The 17,685-nt window shown below is 39.3% G+C and overlaps 1 protein-coding gene across 3 annotated transcripts in view; it reads left to right on the top strand.

The window, feature by feature from the left end:
- LOC106081960 (uncharacterized) overlaps window positions 1-17,685 on the top strand; it is a 612,487-nt gene that overhangs the window by 422,947 nt on the left and 171,855 nt on the right. For all 3 annotated transcript variants that reach the window (XR_009398108.1, XM_059367731.1, XM_059367730.1), the window contains one exon: window positions 3,935-4,117. The gene's annotated coding sequence lies outside the window, so the exon portion shown is untranslated. The remainder of the gene's footprint in view (window positions 1-3,934; window positions 4,118-17,685) is intronic.

Below are 17,685 nucleotides of genomic sequence, written 5' to 3'. Positions count from 1 at the left end.
AAAATGAACTTTGTGGCCCTTCATTCTAAAGGTATATTCGACTTTCTGATGCAATCAGATTATATCTCCCTTAGCTAAGAAGCCAGTCCATCGGACACAGCTTGCAATTTAACCGGAGATATATCATCAGAGCCTAGCGACATAAAGGAATCGAAACTTCTTGACGCCCAAAGGATTTTCGGCTAAGACACAATTTCCCTAAGAACCTCCGACGAATGCATACCAGGGACGACCTCTTCTGGCGCCACGTTGTTCGTTGAAGAGTTTCCCGGGAAATGAGTATCAACGAGCAGTTATAGTGTTTCCGCACTAGACATTGTTCGTACATTCTCTGATTTCTGTATGAATCTTCCTTAACCTAGAGTGCTCAGATGTATCCTCCACGAAGCTGCAGAATTCTACTCAAGTTTTGTTCTTAGCCCTTTCTTGGTCGCCCTTTTATTTCCTTAGCTCAGCATTAAAGACGTTCCAATCGTGTGCCTTAGCCTAAAGGCTTTAGATGTATACTGCACTAGGCTGCAGGATTCCACCCAGGATTTGTTCTAAGCCCCTTCCATGTCGCCTTTGTTTTTTTTTTTGGCTCTGCCTTATAGACGTCCCAATCGTACAATGCCCTTGTAGAAGAGTTTTTTGCAGCCCTTACTTAGATAGGTGGTATGAAATAATTTTGTATCCCCCCCCCGCCATAGAATGGGGGTATATTCATGCTGTCATTCCGTTTGTAACACATCGAAATATCCATTTGCGTTCATATAAAGTATATGTATTCTAGATCACCGAAAAAATCTAACACGATCTAGCCATGTCCGCCCGCCTGTCTGTCTGTCTGTCTGTTGAAAGCACGCTACAGTCTTTAAAAATAGCGATATTGAGCTGAAACTTTTCACAGATTCTTTTTTTTTTTTGGTCTATAAGCAGGTTAAGTTCGAAGTATTTTCGGCGTATATCAGACTATATCTTGAGATAGTCCCCATGTTGGTCAAGATCGGTCCAGATTTGGATATAGCTGCCATATAGGTCGATTTCTCGATTTAAAATTTTGGTCCATAAAAGGCGCATTTATTGTCCGATTTCCTCGAAATTTGGGACAGTAAGTTGTGTTAGGCCCTTCAACATCCTTCTTCAATTTGACCCAGATCGGTCCAAATTTGGTTTTAGCTGTCATATAGACCGATCTCTCGATTTAAGGCCTTGCGCCCATAAAAGGCACATTTATTATCCGATGTCGCCGAAATTTGGGACAGTGAGTTGTGTAAAGCCCTTCGACGTCCTTCTTCAATTTGTCTTAGATCGATCGAGATTTACATGTTGCTGTCATATAGACCGATCTCTCGATTTAAGATTTTGAGCATATAAAATGTGCATTTATTGTCCGATATCGCCGAAATTTGAGACAGTGAGTTGTGGTAGGCCCTATACATCCTTTTTTTCAATTTGGTCAAGGTCGGTCCAGATTTGGATATAGCTGTCATATAGACCGATCTCTCGATTTAAAGTCTTGGCCCCATAAAAGGCACATTTATAATCCGATTTCGCTGAAATTTGACACACTGACTTATGTTAGGCTTTTCGACATCCGTGTCGTAAATGGTTCAGATCAGTCTACATTTGGATATGGATTGAACAATGACTTGTACTTATTAGACCACTCAATATCTGTGTCGAATTTTGTCCAAATCGGACCAATATCACAATATCTGCTATAGGGCATAAATCATGCATTTTTCAATGCTTTATGACGAAACGTGGCTTACATATATAACCGAGGTGGTTTGTATCCATAGTAAGGCCCGGCTAAACTTAAAGCCTTTTTACATGTACATGTATGTACATGTACACGCAGCAGTACACCGGGCCGTATACGTGTGATGGATAACATGACGTTGCGTATACGCAACACTGCGCAACTTAGTTAAATATATGCACTGGTTTAACCCTAGGAAGCGCAAATAAGTCTGGCCAGATCAATTTTGACTTTATTGCTTCCCTACAATTCATTAAGAATTTTTATGAAAAGGAAACTTAATGTATGAGTAAAGTGAAGGGTTTTAAGTAAATTAAAGGCGAAATATTATAAAATATTGAATAATTCCTGGCATTATATGCTAAAAGTTTGGTTGAGTCTATACTTTTAAATCAAGTTAACTTTGTTTTAAGGGGAAAAAAATTAAATAAATGTTTTAAATCTGTCGAGGGTACCATAAATTGCGAAATATATGTTGTGGTCCAGCCAGACCATGTCCGCTCAAATCCGTGGGTAATAATTTCTTTAGCATATGCAAAAATTTGGCCCATGAAAATTCCACTAAGGAACAGTGGCAAAATTCTCACTTATCAATAAGAACAGTCCGATTCAAGTTTTTAAGCTCAATGATAAGGGGCCTCCTTTTTATAGCCGAGTCCGAACGGCGTAACACAGTGTGACACCTCTCTGGAGAGAAGTTCATAGTACCTCACAAATGTTGCCAGCATTAGAAGGGGGAAAACCACCGCTGAAAATTTTTTCTGATGGTCTCGCCCGGACTCGAACCCAAGCGTTTAATAACTTCTGCGCAGATACTTTATATATATGTAGGTTTTTGGGATTACAAATGGACCATATCGGTTCAGATTTAGATATATTGGGTTGCCCAAAAAGTAATTGCGGATTTTTTAAAAGAAAATAAATGCATTTTTAATAAAACTTAGAATGAACTTTAATCAAATATACTTTTTTTACACTTTTTTTCTAAAGCAAGCTAAAAGTAACAGCTGATAACTGACAGAAGAAAGAATGCAATTACAGAGTCACAAGCTGTGAAAAAATTTGTCAACGCCGACTATATGAAAAATCCGCAATTACTTTTGGGCAACCCAATAGTTTTCCGTTATGACTTACAACAACTGTGCTAATTACGGTCCGAATCGGTATATAACCTGATATGGCTCCCATATAGACCGTTCTCCAGATTTGACTTCTTGAGCCCCTGGAGGCCACAATTTTTGTCCGAACTGCCTGAAATTTGTGCATGTCGTGTTCGGTTATGACTTGCAACTGGTGTGCTAAGCTCGGTCCGAATCCGTCTATAACCTGATATCACTCCCATATAAACCGATCTTCCGATTTGACTTCTTGAGACCTTACAAGCGGCAATTTGTGTCCGATTTTGCTGTAATTGATCATGGAGTGTTTTGTTATGAAAAAAAAATATGCGTAGTACGGTCCAAATCGGTCTATAATCTGATATAGCTCCCATATAAACCGATCTCCTAGTTTTACCTCTTGAATCGTTACAAGCCGCAATTTTTGTCCGATTTGGCTGAAATTTTGTCCCATATAATATCAATCAATATTTTGAGGTGCCATAAGCGGTATGACGTAGTTTCTTTTCCTCTCATTCCATGGCGAAGCGTATTTAAACATTCACTCATAAGGCAATGCAGGTGAGTGGTTTCCTTAACAATTTCCCTTTAGAGGTTTCATTATTATGTCATAAAATATAATGCTATCGTTAAAGAGAATATTAAAGATATTTTAAAACCCAAAGGCGTTTTTGCCATTCTTACTTCCAGTTTCTCTAAGCCAATAGCACAATGGCTTTGCCGACTGCTAAAAAAACGAGCAACATTCTAGCATTTTCTGCTTAAACTGTCGTCTTTCATTGAATTAATGGCCGTTGACTTGATGGTAGAAAAAAAGCTACACATGTCACATGTCCCTGGATTTGTTAAGGAATATACATGCATACATTTTTAAAAATGCTGCTTGCATTAATTTATAAAAATAATAATGAAAAGTGACATATAACATTTTACATCAGATATGTTATGTCTGAAAGCTTTTTTACGAGTGTGCCATAGCATATCGTATTTAAAATTATTTTTTGTTTAAACCCACCCAAAATGTCTGTCTATTAAGGGCCAATATTAACTTGTATCTTTTGTTTATTTGCAGGTTGGCTTTGGCAAATTGAGCTTAACATAAGTGACCCCTTAAAAACCAATAAATCAAACAACCTCAAGAAATAGCCGTTCGAAAAAAAGGTCTAAAAAGCAATGTTGAATTTGTGAGATTTTCATGTTTATGGCCCATAACAAATGGCATGCAACGTCATCCAACCATCGAAATAGCCAACAGGTATGATTCTTAGAAATTCTTTATTATATTAGAGTTTCATGGTCTTGCTTATTTACTGCTAAAATACATTATGGTGGTGAGTTATTCTAATGAAATTTGTGGAGAGGATTTATGTTTCGATAATAATTTATCAAAATTTAAAGAGGGGATTTAGTCTAAGTGATTACGTGATAGGGGCTTGCTACAGGAATGGACACAAAATGGTATTAAGATTTTTCGCTGGAAATATATGCGTTAAAAAACATAAAACAGAAGAATGATTCGATGCCAAAAACGTACACCCTGGCGGTATGCCGTGACTTCGAGGGGGCTTTTAACAAATGTGCAGACCGACACACTGATCCAATCCTTATACCAGTACAGGGTGGACCCGGTTCTTAGAGGCTAGATAAACCATATGCTAAGGAACAGGTGGATAAATTGCAGGTCCCATGACATAAATATAGGGGAAAAATTGGCACAAGGCAAGCCACAGGGGGGCATTTTATCGCCACTATTTTGGGTGACCACCATTAATGACGAATGCTCACTGAGGAGGGATTTGAACCCGTATGCTACGCAGACGATGTTGTAATACTTCTAAGGGGTAAGAATCCGAATCAGCTATGCAGAAGGGCCTGAAGGGTCTTGCATATCGCGTATGTCTGGGCTAGACCCAAAGGTCTCAACCAAGGAAAGAATGAAATATGCCTGTTCATGAGGAAGACAATGGTGGGCCAATTTAACGCACCACGTTTCCTCAATAAGACGATTTCAATATATGACAAGGTCAATAGTTAGGTGTGATCTTGGACAGGAAACTGAATTGGAAGTGTCACATTCAGGACCGTATTCAGGGCGTAGGCTCGAAATGGGGCCTGAATCCGAGCATAGTCCACTGGCTCTACAGGAGCGTGATTAGACCAATACTTACTTACGCCTGGAGTATTTGAGAGAAAGATTCTTCGTAAAACATATGGACCAGTTTGCGTTAACGGAAAATATAGGCGACGTATGAACCACGAGCTGTATAAGCTGTATGACGACGATAGCATAGTTACACGCATCAAAATACAACGGCTGCATTGACCAGGTCATGTTGTCAGAATGGATGAAGAAACTCCAGCAAAGAAGTCGCCCAGCAAAGAAGTAGTTTGGTGGACTGCTATGGAGAAAAAGTGCAACATAAGGACCATACAACAGGTTCAGAGAACATATTGTCTTGGCATAGGCGGAGCGATGAGGACCAGGCCCACTGGGGCACTGGAGACTTATCTAGATATCCGACCCATTGACATACAAATTAAGTGTGAGACAGCCACTGCGGTTACGAGACTTAAGACGATGGGAGAATCGATTGAGGTTGGGAGCAGCTCATACCATCGCGGTATAATAGGGAACCTAGAAGGAAGGTAAGAGTTTCTCAATCGGACACCTGAGATGAACCTTATGGTCGAGTGCGAGGCACTGCTACCAGCGGCACAGTTTTGGCCCTAGTATTGCCATCTGGAAGATCATGTCTCACGGGTGGATCAAAGCTCGATGACAGAGTGGACATGGGGTTCTACATTGAGAACCCAGACACGGAGATCTGTTTTAGACTGCCTGACTATAATACGGCGACGATAGGGAAACCCACGGATGGATCAAAGCTCGGGGACAGAGTGGGTATGGGGGTCTACATTGAGAACCCAGAGACGGAGATCTGTTTTAGACTGCAGGCGGAGAACCGGGCGATCACGGAGTGCATGAAGTGGAGTGGTGATTATGCGAGAACGTCGAGTGTGAACATCTTTACAGAGAGTAAAATTGCCATAAGGGCAATATCAACCAGGACGGTAAGGTCACGAACAGTCTTACAGTGCAACAAGGTGATTAACGCCTTCTTTGAGGATGGCAAAATCCGCATGGTTTGTGTGCCGGGCCATAAGGAAGTAAGAGGGAATGAAAGGGCGGATGAATTGGCGGTGAAGGCCAGAGGACTGCCGTCAATAAACTTAGTTAACCCGAAGCCTTTCGGGTCAACGCAGTCCGAGTTAAGGGAGTGGGCGACGAATGCGCATGCAACATTGTGGAACAGCGAAATGGTCGGTAAGACGGCGAAAATCCTATGGGGGAATCCAGATCGTGAGAATACGAGGCTATTATTGATGGAAGTAAGAAGGAGGTCAATATAGCCATTGGTATCATAACGGGACACATAGCACTTCGAGCTCACTTATGTAAAATCGGTGCTGCAAGTGATAGCATGTGTAGGGCATGCGAGGAAGATGATGAGATGACGTTGGAGCATTTTCTTTGTCATTGCCCGGCATTCGAGTCTAACAGATACCGGCACTTGGGGTGGGGACACAATACCAGATATAAACTAACATAGGGGAGTGGCAAAGAAAGTAATTAAGGATTTTGTAAGTAGCACGGAATTCCTAAATTAAAAAGCAGTGAGGAAAGGCAAAAGTCGGGCTGTGCCGACCTTATAATACCCTACACCTGCTCTATAGGTACAAAGTGGGAGCTATGTCTAATTCTGAAACAATGTTGATGTACCTTGGCGAATGTTTTCAGATGGGTTATTAAACAATCCGTATCACATTTCGAGCAAATTTGTGCAAACTGGAGGCCACCGTAGCGCAGAGGTTTGCATGTCCGCCTATGACGTTGAACACCTGGGTTCGAATCCTGGTGAGACCATCAAAAAAAATTTGTCAGCGGTGATTTTCCCCTCCCAAATAACATTTGTGAGACAACATTTGTGAGATCCTATGCCACGTAAAACTTCTCTCCAAAGAGATGTCGCACTGCGGCACGCCGTTCGGACTCGGCTATAAAAAGGAGGCCCCTCATTATTGAGTTTATACTTGAATCGGACTGCACTCATCGATATGTGAGAGGTTTGCCCCTGTTCCTTAGTGGAATGTTCATGGGCAAAATTTGCATTTGCATGTTCAAACTGTATTAACTGCGGTTCACAAATGACAACATTATTGCAAATTATCCAAAATTTTACGAACATATATGTGGGACCTATATCTAATTCTAAACCTATTTCGAGCAAATTTCTCAGATAATGTGGTACTCGTCGGGAAAAGCGTTGTGCGAAATGTTGGGAAGATAGATCCGAAAATGCGCTTGCAGTGGCTCTAGAAGTGAAAATCTGTGGATATACATATATGACAGCTATATCTAAATCTGAACCGATAACAATGAAATTCTCCGGCAATATTGAGAGTCACAAGAAAATCCTTGCTGCCAAATTTCGAGAGAATCGTATAACAAATGACCATTTTATTGCATTATTAGTGTAAATCGGACGAACATATATATGGGAGCTATATCTAAATATGAACTGATTTCGACTAAACTTTACAGATATTGTGGAAGTCGTCGAGAAAGGCGTTGTGCAAAATTTTGGCAAGATTGATCAAAAAATTTCGCTTGCAGTGGCTCTAGAAGTGAAAATCTGGGGATATACATATATGACAGCTATATCTAAATCTGAACCGATTTCTGCGAAATTCACCGGTAATGTCGAGAGTCATAAGAAAATCCCTCCTGTCAAATTTCGATAGAATCGGTTAACAAAAGACCATTTTATTGCATTATTAGTTCAAATCGGACGAACATGTATATGGGAGCTATATCTAAATATCAACCGATTTCGACTAAACTTTATAGATATTGTGAACGTCGTCGAGGAAAGCGTTGTGCAAAGTTTCGAAAAGATTCGGCAATAAATGCGCTTGCAGTGGCTCTAGAAGTGAAAATCGGGCTATATATGTATATGAGAGCTATATCTTAATTTGAACCGATTTCAATGAAATTCTCCTGTAATTTAGAGAGTCACAAGAAAATCCTTCCTGCCAAATTTCGAGAGAATAAGTTAACAAATGACCATTTTATTGCATTATTACTGCAAATCGGACGAACATATATAGGGGAGCTATATCTAAATATGAACCGATTTCTTTGAAATTCAACCGTAATGTCAGGAGTCGTAGGAAAATCCTTCCTGTTTAATTTCGAGAGAATCGGTTAACAAATGACCATTTTTTTCCAGTATAACTGTAAATCGGACGAACATATAATGGGAGCTATATCGAAATCTGAACCGATTTTTTCCAATTTCAATAGGCTTCGTCTCTAGGCAGAAAAACATGCCAGTTCCTAATTTCAAGACGGTCGGATGAAAATTGCGATCTGTAGTTTGTACCCAAATTAACATGGACAGACGGACAGACAGACAGACAGACAGAGATAGCTAAATCGAATCAGAAAGTGATTCTGAGTCGATCGGTATACTTATCAATGGGTCTATCTCTCTTCCTTTTGGGTGTTACAAACTAATTCGCTAAGTTATAAAAGCCAGTAGTGGTGTAGGGTATAAAAATTTTTTTTTGATGTTTTTTTTTGTTTTTAGATCGCACAACAAGCCGACTACTGGCTTAGGTGTATCGTGACGGACAGACTGACGAACGGACAAGGCTAGATCAACCAAAAATGTCAAGATTTGTTACAAAGGGAATGATGAACTTAGCATACCCCCATCCTATGGCGGAGAGTATAAAAAATCAAAGTTCCATGTAAAATTGTAAAAGAATCAAAGTTTAATGAATTTTGCAGGAAAATCAAATTTCGATAAAGCATTCATAGAAAACTAAATTTTGATAAAAATTTACCAAAATGTGATTTTCATAAAAAATTTCCTTAAAATGAGATGCGACCAAACGTTTCCATTGAATTTTTTCGTTAAAGTCTTTTCGACAGATCTTATGCCAAATTTCTTCCATACATTTCTTCACACCCTTGAAGCCATCACACCTAATGTGGTTGAAAATGGTCTTCTAACCAAAGACAAAACGCCTCCCATAGTGGTTGGTGAGTGTTGCTATCTTTGGCTTTCCTTTTCCATTTGCATATCCGATTATTGAGCTCGTCTCGAAAGAGAAACAAAAAAAGTTTTTATTATAAAACGTACTGAAATAATTTGGCCTTTGGTTTTTTTATTATAAAAAATACTGAATTAATTTGGTCTCAGGACTTTTCACTTTTTTTTTTTTTGGAACAGTGTTAAATGCAATTCACCCATACGAGTGTGCTAAATTACAAATTATATTTTTCGAATTCTACTTTTAGTTTCTGCCAATTGTTGCACAATGTTTTGGGTTTTAATTAAACTACAACAACACCGGTTGAACTCGTAAAACTCTGTGGTCTATGGCAACATAAAATTTCATAATGAATGTTTATAGTTCGTTTTGACTTTGTTCACATTCAGGGACCAGTGGTAGCAGCAGTAGTAACCATAGCAAAAATTACTATCAGCACAAATATGAAATTTATTCGTTGTGCTTTTTGTATATAATGAAATTTTTTTGTGGAACTGAATTGGGTTTTTTATACCCATTTTCGCAGAAAGGGGGTATGTTCATATTGTCATTTCGTTTGCCACCTATCGAAATATTCATTTCTGATGCTATAAAGTACATATATAAATGTCCGGCCGCCTGCTGAAATCACACTGCAGTCATTTTTATCCTCGAAGATCTAGTTAGGGTGTTTTGGTTTAAAACCACTTATGTATCCAAACTGGAAAGGTTAGGTTAGATTTAAGTGGCAGTCTGCCATTAGACTTACTTAGAAGTTATCGTCCATTGTGATAGCACTGGAACAGAAGAAGGAAGATGCCTTCTTGTTCCCACCGTTGAACCATCCAGATTGCTTTAAAAGACCCAGTAACTTGCGAATGTTCACATCCGCCAATTCAAACAGGTTCTCAAAGAAGAAGAGAGACGTCTGTTCTAGCCAATGACAGCAAAGCGGTAGACCTCTTCTAGTCTAGATTAGGCCACATAGTTTTGAAATGCTCGCAGCCCCCTCCTTGTGACCATTTCAAACTATGTGGCATAATCTAGACTAGAAGAGGTCTACCGCTTTGCTGTCATTGGCTAGAACAGACGTCTCAGTCATTGTGTCCGTCATGACAGGTCACTGTCTAATCGGAAAACATGCCGACAGACTGAAGGTTGCCAGCAACGACTATTACAGAAGCTGTGAGGACATCGAAAAAGAAGAGACTATAGAACACCTTCTGTGTGTGTGTGTCCCGCACTAGCAGTCTGAAGGAGTTCCACTTTATGTTCGCATTTCTTTGAGAACCTGTCTGATTAAGCGATCAATCGTTGTCCTTCGGGCCTGGTCCTGAAAACTTTGCTTACATGTCGCTAGAGGTATACCCACAGATTCCAGTATCCCTGAAATGTGTAGGGTAGTTCCTAATCTTGCAAGCTCGTCCGCTTTACAATTCCCTGGCATATCTCTGTGGCCCGGCGCCCAGAACAGGTGAATTTTGGAATTTCGAAAATACGTTCTCCAGGGACTTAATGGCTGCCTGGCTGCCTAAGAAGATAGTAATGCCAATCGTTGTCATGACATTATATCTAAGCCATTCCACCACTTCCTTAATTGCAAGGATCTCTGCTTGATACATACCTTTTCCATATGCCCAGTTCTAGATTTATGGGGTACACCCCAAGCCCACCTGGTCGTTAAGGTTGGAACCATTCATATAGAAGTCTATGTAACTTCTGTTACCAGGAATATCGTAGTTCCAATCGGTTCTATGAAGAATTGTGGGACAGTACTTTTTATCAAAAAGCGGCTCAGGTAGAGAGTAATCCACACTGCCTTGAATATCGGATATTGTATCAAGGATAACACAGTGTCCCTAGCCGCCACATGACCAATGAGAAAGCTCCCTTAACCTCACGGCAGTGGTTGCTGCAATTTGTCTAGCCTCAATGTCCTGAGTCATAAGATGTAGCATTAAATGCAGTGCATTTGAAAGTGTCCCACTCAATGCGGCTGTGATGCACAAACAAGGCATCTTTTAGATCCGGTTAAGTATTGAGCAGTTGGTGGACTTTTAAAGCGCCGTCTACCAGACCACAACACCATGTAGCATTACAGGTCTGACATCGGCATTATATTGTATACCCAATGCATGACGCGCGGTCTACTCTCAACTATTGCCAATAGCTCTCTAGCAGGTGTATAGGGCAAGAGTTGCCTTTCTTGTCCTCTCCACAATGTTGGATTTGAAGTTGAGTTTCCTGTCCAGTGAAATACCCAGGTATTTCGCGCTATCTGTAAATGGAACATTCTCTCCTCCCAAGAAGACAGGTGCCACTGTAGGCAACTTGTATCTCCTGCTGAAAAGAACTACTTCTGTCTTGCTCGGATTTATACCTAGACCACTTTTGGTAGCCCACTTTGCTGTTGCATGTAGACCTTCCTGAGGTATATCTCTGGGAAACTTTCCCTTAACTGGAATTGCCACGTCATCAGCATACGCGACCACTTTAACAGCCTTTCTCTTTCAGAGACAATAATATATTGTAAATGGCTATATTCCAAAGTAGAGGAGACAATACACCTCTTTGAGGTGTTCCTCTGCTGACCCATCTTTTTAGATCCACAGATCCTAAGCCTGCCATAATGCTTCTTTTAGTAAGTAAGTTATTAATAAACTTTTTCACAGTAGAGTTGATGCCTAGAAACTCCAACTCCTTCATGATTGACGTCAGTTTTACGTTATTGAGAGCACCTTTAATGTCAAGAAATGCTCCCTTTGTATATTCCTTGACAACGAGAGAATACTCTATGTAGCCGACTAGGTCATGAAGGACTGTTTTAGTGGATTAGCCTTTACTATATGCATGCTGCTGCCGAGACAGGCGATCTCCAGGGATCTTTGCCCTAAGACATGTTTCTATCAACCACTCAAGAGTCTTCAGGATAAAGGATGAAAGACTAATAGGTCGAAGACCTTTGCCTTCGTATGGTAGGAAGGCTTCTTGCTTTCGGAATGAAAATGACCTTCGTGTCCCTCCATCCCACAGGTATATATTACATTCTGATACTAGCAGAGTGTATCTCCCTAAGCCAGGGAACCAGTCTATCAGACACAGTTTGTTATTCAACCGGTGATACATCATCAGGGCCTGGCGACTTAAAGGAGTTGAAACTTGTTATCGCCCAAAGGATTTTTGGCTCAGACACAATTTCCATAATAACCTCCGACGAATGCATACCAGTGACTACCTCTTCTGGCGCCACATTGTCCGTTGAAGATTTTCACGGGAAATGTATATCAACGAGTAGTTCCAATGTTTCCTCACTAGACATTTTCCATACATTCTCTGACTTCTGAATATACCCCACTCACATGTATTCTCCACGGAGCCTCAGAATTCTACCCAGGATTTGTGCTAAGCCTTTCTCAGATTTTCCAGTAAATGTAAATGACTTTTGACGTAATGAAAATTCAGTCCAATTGACTTCGGCATTCAACATTTTCGCGTGTGCTGTTGAACTGTCTTCTTCAGCTTCGTCTTTCATATTGAAAACATCTTCAAGCAACATGTCATCGATTCCCGCAGGATCTATGTCAAGATCAGAGTCAGAATACGAAACCTCTGGTATTCATTCACAATCATTTTGCAAATTTACCCATGAACATTCCATTAAGGATCAGGGAAAAACTTTTCACACTTCAATGGGGGCTGTCCGATTCAAGTTTAAGCTCAATAATATAGGGCCGAGCCCGAGCGGCTTAGCGCAGTGCGAAACCTATTTGAAGACTCTAGAGCCTTCAAAAACTGAGATATTGAGCTGAAATTTGGCAGACATAGGTCTTTTTGATGCACGCTGGTTAAGTTCTTGAACGGGCCAAATTGGACCATATTTGGATATAGCTGCTATATACACCAATTTTCCTATAAAGGGTCTAATGTCAATAAAAACTTTCTTTTTCATCTGTTTTTGCTGAAATTTGAAACAGTGTGTAGCTTTAGCCCTCTCGACAACCGACCTAAATATAGTTCGGATCGGTCTATATTTAGATGTAGCTGCCATATAGACCGATCTGCCGATAAAGGGTCTAAAAGCCATAAAAGCTCTATTTATTACCCGATTTCTCTAAAATTTTAAACAGTGATCGGACTATGTTTCAGATCGCACTATATTTAGATATAGCTGCCATATAGACCGATCTGCCGATAAGGGGATTGAAGCCCATAAAAGCTTTTTTTATTACCCGATTTTGCTGAAATTTGAAACATTGAGTTTTTCAGAGCCTCACGATATCCGACCTTACTATGGTTCAGATTGGTTTGTATTTGGATATTGCTGCCAAAGAGACCAATATTTTGTTCTATAAAATTGAATAGTGACATATGTATTAGACCACTCAATGTCCGTGGCGAACTGGGATGCTTAAGTTATCCAATTTTCACCGGATTGTGACGAAATGGGGTTTACATATATACCCAAGGTGGTGGGTATCCAAAGTTCGGCCCGGCCGAACTTAATACCTTTTTACTTGTTTTTATATCAGCAGTTTTTTTTTACCCAGTAGATTCCACTTAGTTTTCATAATTAAAAGTTTCCAGCACTTTTTCATACCTGGCCATAATTCTAACGAAATTCTGCGTCAGACTAATTATGAATAAATTTTTGTACGCTTTTTTAAATTTTGTGGAAGAACAGCGAAATGCTTTCAATATTGATTTTAACCGCTCACATTGAGTAAATACTCAAAACCTTCGGTACTCAAAAATAAAATAAGAAATGATATTTTATTGGGGAAGGAAAAGCGCAATGCCATATTTAATGAACAACGTCATAGGGCTTTATTTGAAATACAAATTGATGTTCATCTAAAAACCTTTTCCACTCTTTCTTCGTAAATAAAATTGCATTGACAGGGGTTATGTGGGCATTTTGGTATTCATAGCTAATTTTTTGTAGCTTACTTTTCTGAAAAAATTTTGTCCATTTCATAGAAAAATTTGAACAAAATGAAGCCAAATTAATATTCGCCTATATTAGTTTTTCGTAGCAATCTTCTTGACAATTGCTTTTCATTAAAAACTATACCAAATTTAATTTTCGTGGAAAATAACTTCCACACCTAATTTTTCTAGGATATTTTTGGCGAATTAAATTTTCATAGAAAATTTGATGTGGATCAAATATTGATGGGCGTAGATATTTTCATTAATATTTAATTCTCAAATATTTTGTGGAAATTTATTTCCTCCACAAATTTTTGACAATTTTGATTTTCAAGAATCTTTCATCCCAATGTTTTCTGTAAAATCGCAACTTACTTTAAAATTCCATTGTCTCAACAGGAAGAAATTTATCCGGTCTTTGTTGTTCTGTTTAGCGATATGGCCTTAACAACATTGTTGCATTGTCTTCAAAACTTTGCTAATAAATTGGCAGTGGAACTACGTTTCTTGGCGTTCATGATACTGATTAAATGCTCAAGTTCTTCTAAGGAATCTAAACTGTGGTTTATTGCTCCCTACTCCGTGCGATGCGAGACTTTAGTGTAGCGTAAAAGTTTGTCCATTGTTTTTTTTTTTTTTTTGTGCAAAAGAAAACGCATTAGGGTTAAGTTTGCTCCCTGAAGGCACCATAAATAGTATTAGCGCAACCACTGCCGCCACCATTGGCAAACCACCGCTAGGGATTATTAATAGCTAATGGTAAGAAAAAGAGATTATCAACTTTATTCGTGGCAATTTTCAACAAATTTGCGAAGAGTTTCTTTTATAGAAGGGTAAAATGTTATGAAGAGGGAGGAAAAAAATTGAAGCAAATCTGTGAGCGTTAAATGAAATGGCCAAAATGCGCATTTAATATAAAGAAGGAGAGGATAAAGAACCTAGCCAGAAAAGGGAATATTTTTATACCCACCACCATGGGATGGTAACACCTCGAAATCTAATCTAGGATTCCATAAACTAGCCATGTCCGTCTGTCTGTCAAAATCACGATAGCGGTGGATCCCCACTTTGATCACAAAAAAGTAACCGATGGACAAACGGTACAGAAAGTACAGGCATGTAGACGGACGTGGCTTACTATGATCAGAAAGAAGTTCTGACTAAAATCATACATTTTATCACAGCCAAAGTAGTGGCACAAGGTTCAAATGATAAATAGAAATAAACTATCCATGAATATTTCATTAAGGGACAGGGGATACTTCTCTCATATCAAAGAGTGCCGTCCGATTAAAGTTTCTAGTTCAATAATAAGGGTCCGCCTTCTTTATGCCAAGTTGGAACGGTGTGCCGCATAGCGACAACACTAGCTGGAAAAGTATAAACATGACAGGATACCTCACAAATGTAGGCAGCATTAGTAAGGAGATAACAACTGCTGAAATATTTTTCAATGTTCTTACCGGGATTTCAACTCAGGCGTTGGGCTTCATAAACGGAAATTTTAACCTCTGCGCCACAGTGGCCTCTTTCAACCATAAATTCCGTTTAATATGTACTTTGCTTAAGTGATTCATGCTAGGACCTAAAATCCTCAACTAGTTTCTTTAGAATGTGCTACATTCAACCGTGGACGTTGTGTCGGCAATGGTTATCTTTAAGCAATCGTCATAACATTTCGTAGTTTGCTTATTGGGATCAACAGGAAGAAGTTGGAGGGTTTGTGCTTCCCTATTTGTAAAACCATTTTTTATACCCTACATCACTACTATGGTACAGGGTATAAAAACTAAGTGAATTTGTTTGTAACACCCAAAAGGAAGAGAGATAGACTCATTGATAAGTATACCGATTCGATTTAGCTATGTCCGTCTGTCTGTCTGTCTGTCCGTTTGTCTGTCTGTCTGTCCGTCTGTCCATGTTAATTTGTGTACAAACTACAGGTCGCAATTTTAATGCGATCGTCGTCAAATTTGGTATAAGCGTGTTTTTCGGCCTGGAGACGAAGCATATTGAAATTGGGAAAAAATCGGTTCAGATTTGGATAAAGCTCCCATATATATGTTCGTCCGATTTGTAGTAATACTGCAATAAAATGGTAATTTGTTAACCGATTTTCTCAAAATTTGGCAGGAAGGATTTTCTTATGACTCCCGGCAATGCAGGAGAATTTTATAGAAATCGGTTCAGATTTGGATATAGCTCCAATATATATGTTCGTCCGATTTGCAGTAATACTGCAATAAAATGGTCATTTGTTAACCGATTTTCTGGAAATTTGGCAGGAAGGATTTTCCTATGACTCCCGACATTGCAGGTGAATTTCATAGAAATAGGTTCAGATTTGGATATAGCTCCAATATATATGCTCGTCCGATTTGCAGTAATAATGCAATGGAATGGTCATTTGTTATCCGATTCTCACGAAATTTGGCAGGAACGGTTTTTCTAATGACATTTTCGTGGAAATCGGTTCAGTATTAGTTATAGCTCCCATATATTTTCGTCAGATTTTGGGTAATTTGCAATAATGTTGTCATTTGTCAATCGTAGTTATTACAGTTGGAACATATTTGTGAGGTCCATAAAAAATGGTTCAGAATTGGATATAGCTCCCACATTGTACTTATAGGGTAGGTGTAGGGTATTATACAGTCGGCACCGCTCGACTTTTGCACTTTCTTACTGGTTTTCTTTTTAGCGTTCGAATTTCTAGTTCTCATGTCGGCTTGGTTGATTTCTTGGGGCTAGGTGGCCACCTAATATCTGTCCCCAAAAATTGATATACAATTCATGTTTTATTTCAAAATACATTTCATTTGATTACTATAACGTTTCGATACGTCACAACTTTAAAATTGTGGTGAGGTGTGGGTATGACTCTTTAGACATCTATAATAACTTCAAGACAAATTACCCAGTTTGACTTTTTTACACCCACCACCATAGAATACGGATATACTAAAATAGTCGTTCCGTTTGTGACACCTCCATTTTTTTTTTATATATTCTGGATCGTCTCGACATTCTGTGTCTATCTAACAATGTCCGTTCGTCCGTCGAGAACACGATAGCGGTCGAACGCGCAAAAGCTAGCTACTTGAAATTTTGCCCAGATTCTGCTTATTATTGTAGATTGCAAATGGGTCATATAGGTTCAGATTTGGATATAGCCCCATGCAACCCCATCCCCCGATTTGATTTTTTGAGCCCTTAGAAGGCTCAATTTTCATTAGATTCGCCTAAAATTTGGAACAATGACTTAAGTTATGACTTCCAACATCCATGCCTAGTAAAATCCGAATCGGTCTATAAACAGATATAGCCTCCATATTCGCCGATCCCCAGATTTGACTTCTTGAACCCTTAGAAGCATCAATTTCATCTGATTTGGCTGAAATTTGGAAAAAAGAATTTGAGTGATGACTGCCAACATCCTTGCCAGGCATGATCTGAATTGATCTATAAACAGATATGTCACCCATATAAACCGATCGCCAGAGTTAACTTCTTGAACCCTTAGAAGCCTCAATTTTCTTCCGATTTGGCTGCAAATTGAAACAAGGACTTGAGATATGACTTCCAACATCCGTGCCAGGTATGATTCGAATCGGTCTATTAACAGATATCGCCCTCATATAAACCGATACCCGGATTTGACTTCTTTAACCCTTAGGTGGCTCAATTTTCATCCGATTTGGCTGAATTTTGGAACGAAGACTTTTGTTATGACCTCCAACATCCATGGTATGCATGATCTGAATTGGTCTATAAACAGACATAGCCCCTATATAA

Source organism: Stomoxys calcitrans, chromosome 4 (genome assembly GCF_963082655.1).
Source record: "Stomoxys calcitrans chromosome 4, idStoCalc2.1, whole genome shotgun sequence".
NCBI lineage: Eukaryota > Metazoa > Arthropoda > Insecta > Diptera > Muscidae > Stomoxys > Stomoxys calcitrans.
This window is presented reverse-complemented; position numbering and strand designations above follow the sequence as displayed.